We start from the raw sequence: 6000 nt of genomic DNA, 5'->3' as shown, positions 1-6000 counted from the left end.
TGCACCTTCAACCAATTCCCCACTCCACCCTTCCTTACTCTCCCATCTTTTGAAGTGCATTCTTTCTGTATTTACTATCCCTCCAAGTGGCTGTCATATACCGACCCCCGGGCCCAGCCACTACCTTTATTGACCATTTCTCCATTTGGCTTCTGTACTTTCTCTCTGACACTCCCACCATCATCACGGACGCCATGTTGCGTTTGGGGAGCCCCTGATGTGCCTAAACAGTGGAAACCCCCCACAAGTGACACCATTTTGGAAACTAAACCCCTCAGGGAACTTATCTAGGGGTGACTCCTGGTTGGGTCTCCTTCATGTGTGTTGAAGTAGGCCTTCCAGACCGGCAGGTCTCCACTTACTTTTCAGTCAACCCGTGTTACTCTCTTTAAATTTTGGTACCAATACTAATCTATGAAATTTGATTTTTCTGCCATCTGAGTGTGGCTGAGCATAAAAGCACGTTGAGCTGTTGCATGTGGTATCAGGGCTCTCAGTACAGCAGACCTACACCGATCCCTCACCCACCTCATCTTAATTTGAAGTTCAATTCAAAGCAGTAAATGCTGGCCCAGACCCTGATACCTCATGCATGGCCCATGGCTGATTGCTGCTGTGCCATTATAAAATTTAAGGCCACTTTCCTAGTGCCCCTAATTTGATCTGTTTTGGCAACTTTTGGGCCTTTTTGAAGGTGTTGTGTATGCGTTTGGTTTTGCCTCCCCTTGAATCCGATGGGGTTCGACGAATGTTCGACGAATTAATCTGCAATATTGCAAATTCGACAATCGTAAACCGAACCGAATATTTAAATGTTCTCTCTTCTCCAGTCTGGACCACACTATTAGCACAAAGGATTTAGATTTTGAAATGTGGACTGGTGTCTGGACCACACTATTGGATTGATATGCTGGAAGGTCGATTTCACACAGGATCCTATCTTTCCGAACTAGCTGACAATAAGTCGCCTAGATAACTATCCGACTACTTGCAACAGCAGGAGCATCCTCTCTGCGCTGTTAGACTGACAAAATGGCGCCAAAACAACATGTCCACTATTGATGAGTGAGCGTGCTTGGTACTCACCCAAGCATCTCACTGCTTGAGATGTTCGGCGAGTACTTCCGGGATGCTCGGGTCCCCGCCCCACATGTTTGGCGCTCTTTAGGCAGCCAATTAACATGCAGGGATTGCCTGCCACTCACTGTAATTCCATAGCCATGTTGGTTGTGGCATTACAGTGATTGGCTGGCTGCATAGCGTCATCGGGTCTATATAAAACCTGGTGACCCTATGCTCGTCACAGTCTACCCCGGAAACAGGCAGAGTAGGGAGAGGTGCTGCTGAGTGAGGGACCGAATTGGCGGTTTATTAATTAGGTATAAGTATTCCACAGCAAGATATACAGTATATCCATCTGAACTAACAGTCCTTCTAAGGACTAATCCAGCTGCATGAGTTTGTGGACAGTGTATACAGCAGAATGCACGTTCTGTCTGCTGCTGCTGTTACTCTGGAGTATAATATTTGGGCCGCTCCACAAAATGTCTATTACCGCAGTATTATTGGAATATCGGATCACGTCTGATGATGGACAAGTTTCCCTGCTTCCACAATACAGCAATCCGAATAAAATCAACCAAATCTGGCTGTATTCTGCGAACAAGCAAATGGAGCAGTTAAAATTGTGTATTATATTGCTTTTTAAGCAAATAATCAGGATTAAGAGCAAAAAAAAAATTAGCCCCAGTATCTAGAGCTATGGATATCTGTAACAGCAGTAGACAGAACATGCAATGGACTGCTCTATACACTGTCCACAAACTCCTGCCATCAATTCCTCAGTAATAATATATGCAGCTGGAGTAGTCCTTAGAAGCAGGGCTGTGGAGTCGGAGTCGGTGTTCATTTTGGTGGAGTCTGAATCAGAGTCGGTATAAAATGGATCAACTCCAACTCCTAAAATATATAATAAATTAGGTTCAGTAGTTCAGTGCAGTTTGTGGGGAATATTTTTTTTATAAGAATTTAGGAAAGTTATGAAATGTCCTATAAATGTCTGTCCTATTCCTGATCTAAGGGTCTGGACTTTTAGCTGAGATGAATCTGTGCTACAGTAAATTTATCACTTAAACATGAGCCGTGTATGATGTATGAGGGAGTCGTGGAGTCAGAGTTGGAGTCGGAGTTGGAGTCGGTGTTATAGAAATTGAGGAGTTGGAGGTTTGGCTTACCGACTCCACAGCCCTGCCGGTTATTAGGCAAGTATACAAAAAACTGAGACAGGACAAAGGGACATTTGTATATGGGAAAGATGGGGTGATGGCCACTAAATATATACCAAGGTTATAAAATTAAAGGGGTTGTCCAGGATTCCCAGGAACCTCCTTATCAGATGTAATTCTCAGATTTTTCTCTGTCGCTCTTAAAATGACTTTTCAGTGTTAATTTTTTAATCTGTCATACTGTGCTCAGGTCCAGTGAAATCGTTTCTCACAGGCTCATTTCTTATGGTGTGCCTGTGTAAATTCATCGTTTGTATTTTTTGTTTAGTTTCCCAATATAGGTTCCTCCAGGGCCACCTTGTACACTGTATCATGTATACCAAATTGGATGAGCAACTACCCCGCAGTAAATAAATAGAAATAGTGCATGAAAACAACATAGGGTACTTGGTTAACATTGTTTTGATCAAAAAATATAAACGTAGAACGTGTGCCTACACGCTGCATGCATACCAACTTATATTCCAGTTCATTTGTTTCGGTTTTTGCTTTAAATGGATTTTCCCACAACTAAAACATTTTTTTAATCAATAGACCTTGGAATAATAATAATTTCCACAATTTGGATGTGTTTAAATAAAATGTTCCTTGGTAGCACATTTAGGCCACTCAGCATGAGGAATATGCAGCTGTAACGTTGTGCGGGGCAGCAGTCATCGCCAAGGGGTGCATCATCCATGCCCCGCCACGCTACATGAAAAAAAGGGGTGCTGGCTCAGTGTATGCTGATGTTATCTTGGCGATATCCCTCTGCAGACCGCATACTGCTGTTTGACTTGGCAGGCCAGGACCAAATGAGGTAGTGATGAATGAGGGAGACTAACGTTCAAAAATAAACTTTTTACTGAACAACAACTTGATGAGAAGTATATTTGCTGTGGCACTGCATCTTCATCTTTCCGTAGCAGAACTCAAGTCCCATTATGGCGACACTCTGGCTTTCTCTCTAGTGTAGATAATTGTTTGCTTCAGTCCCATTTATCTGATTATCTAAGATAATGAATCCTTCCTTCAGCTTACTCCCTTTTAACTGGGCCTCCTGGCCTTCTGCTCCCCATGGGCAAAGTTCTGTACAGTTAAAGTAGGCCTCCTAGGCCCCAGCTAAGGACCTCATCCCGCTGTTCTCCTCAGCGATGTCTCTGTTCTATTAATTAGGCTCCCTGCCTAAGATCTGGTTATTTTGAAGGCAAAAGGTGGTCACATCAAATATTAACTTGATTTAATTTCTCTTCTGTTTACTGACATTTTGTTAATGATGAAAATAAATTATGAAAATTTCCATTTTTGAAAACATTCTTATTTTGCTAAGTTTTTTACACAATTGGCTAAAACATTTAAGCAGTACTATGTTTATATATAGTTTTTTTAATATTTTCAGATATTTTTTAACATTGTTTTTCTTAATCATGAGAACAAATGTGAAACTCATGGCACTCAATCCTGAATTATAATACCAGGTACTGAGTCGAATCCAAAGATATCCGAGGCACCATAGAGATCCTTGTAAAAATCCAATTATTATTCCAGAATATTTAAAACATCACAGCAGTGAGGAAATAAAAATAGAGCAACATTTCAGCCAAATAGCCTTTCTCAAGCCTAAAATACAGTGACATTACACAGGCATACAAACACAACTTTATATCCCACAGGATTAATGGGGTCCACCTCAGGGCCCATCCCAGTAGCCATAGTAACCATCTAGTGTATCAAATAAACAATTATGTTAAAATCACTTTAAAAATAAATATATATACGTATATAGAAACATTTTTACTTTATGGATAAAAAAAAGAATCCATAGGGGTATGACACACAGGAAACATCTCCATTTTAATATGAGAAAATGTAGCCACATTTCATCAAATCCATCAAAGACTCTCAAATGTCATTTCCATTTATTAGGGTCAGGTATGCATTGTTCCACATGATATTGAAAGGTGCCTGAGCGAGGTAGTTGTGGGCAAGTTGCTGCTCTTGTACGCTCTGGCACCCTACAGGAATATTGTGTCCCAGTCCTGGTATGCCGCTATGTGGGGGGGTGCATCACACTTACTTGAGGCCCATAGGCCTCCACTGATTTCAAGCTTCCATCTTCCAGAACCACAGCACACAATCCAAGGGATACCAAATGCTTTATAACAGTCAAACCTTTACTGAGCAGTTTACAGTCATTACAATGAAGCGTGTAGGATAGGTCACAACAGGTTACAGTCTTTCCCACATGTACCGGACATAACTTCAACCACCTGATGAAGGTGGCTGTGTCCTCCGAAACGCGTTGTGTGTATTAATAAATCAGTCCTTTTAATATTTTTGCCCTGTTATTGGCGCTCTGGTACCGCTATTCATATTCACTGATTATAACTTCAACCATAGCTCTCGATCTGGGTAGAACATCCTTTTTCCTGTAAACTCCACTAACACTGGTAATTCTTCTCCACTGAAGGCAGTGCACCCAGATTCCATTACCTTCCGCCTCAGCAAGTCTGTGTCCATCTTTTCTTGCAGTACCACAGACTTGATGTGCCCAAAAGCCCTGATGTCAGTCTTAAGGTTCCAAAACGGGTCCACACGCAATGTTGATATTGCAATCCACTGCCTCGAGTAATAGGCTCATGTTGTCCCTAGCAGCCTACGGCACTTGACCTCTGCAATCACTTCACAACTCTCTAACACTGAACTGAACTTCCTGTTCTTGACCCTAACTCTCAGCTCTCCTCCCCAATCTGGGCCAGCCATTACAGTTAAGCCTGTCTAGGCTATGCTGCAGCCCCAGGAGATTTGCATTCAGATAACATACATTACTATAATATACATTTCACCACTTGGGGTGTTAGAGAGCAGAACACTATCTCCACCACTCCCACAATATAACCGACAACAATATAGGCTTATTCAAGTACTTGGATCAAACTTACACTGTAATCAACCAGTGAGGAGATCGGAAACCTGGGTAGATAGTGATGTGTATAAGAAAAGCTAAGTGGAAAGTGCATTATTATTATTATTATACATTTATTCCATAACGCTTTACATGTGAAGAGGGGTATACATAATAAAAACAAGTACAATAATCTTAGACAATACAAGTCGCTGACTGGTACAGGAGGAGAGAGGACCATCACCATCTACCTAGCTTTCTCCATATTTATCGCTATCCACCCAGCTTTTCCCATACACATCACCGTCCTCCCAGCTTTACCCATACACATCACCGTCCTCTCAGCTTTTCCCATACACATCACCGTCCTCTCAGCTTTTCCCATACACAACACCGTCCTCTCAGCTTTTCCCATACACATCACCGTCCTCTCAGCTTTTCCCATACACAACACCGTCCTCTCAGCTTTTCCCATACACATCACCGTCCTCTCAGCTTTTCCCATACACATCACCGTCCTCTCAGCTTTTCCCATACACATCACCGTCCTCTCAGCTTTTCCCATACACATCACCGTCCTCTCAGCTTTTCCCATACACATCACCGTCCTCTCAGCTTTTCCCATACACATCACCGTCCTCTCAGCTTTTCCCATACACATCACCGTCCTCTCAGCTTTTCCCATACACATCACCGTCCTCTCAGCTTTTCCCATACACATCACCGTCCTCTCAGCTTTTCCCATACTCATCACCGAACTCTCAGCTTTTCCCATACACATCACCGTCCTCTCAGCTTTTCCCATACACATCACCGTCCTCTCAGCTTTTC

This window comes from Phyllobates terribilis, unplaced genomic scaffold, assembly GCF_046119375.1.
Source record: "Phyllobates terribilis strain yellow unplaced genomic scaffold, ASM4611937v1 Scaffold_5__5_contigs__length_657084704, whole genome shotgun sequence".
Taxonomy (NCBI): domain Eukaryota; kingdom Metazoa; phylum Chordata; class Amphibia; order Anura; family Dendrobatidae; genus Phyllobates; species Phyllobates terribilis.
The sequence above is the reverse complement of the archived record's forward strand: the minus strand, read 5'-3'. Positions refer to the sequence as shown.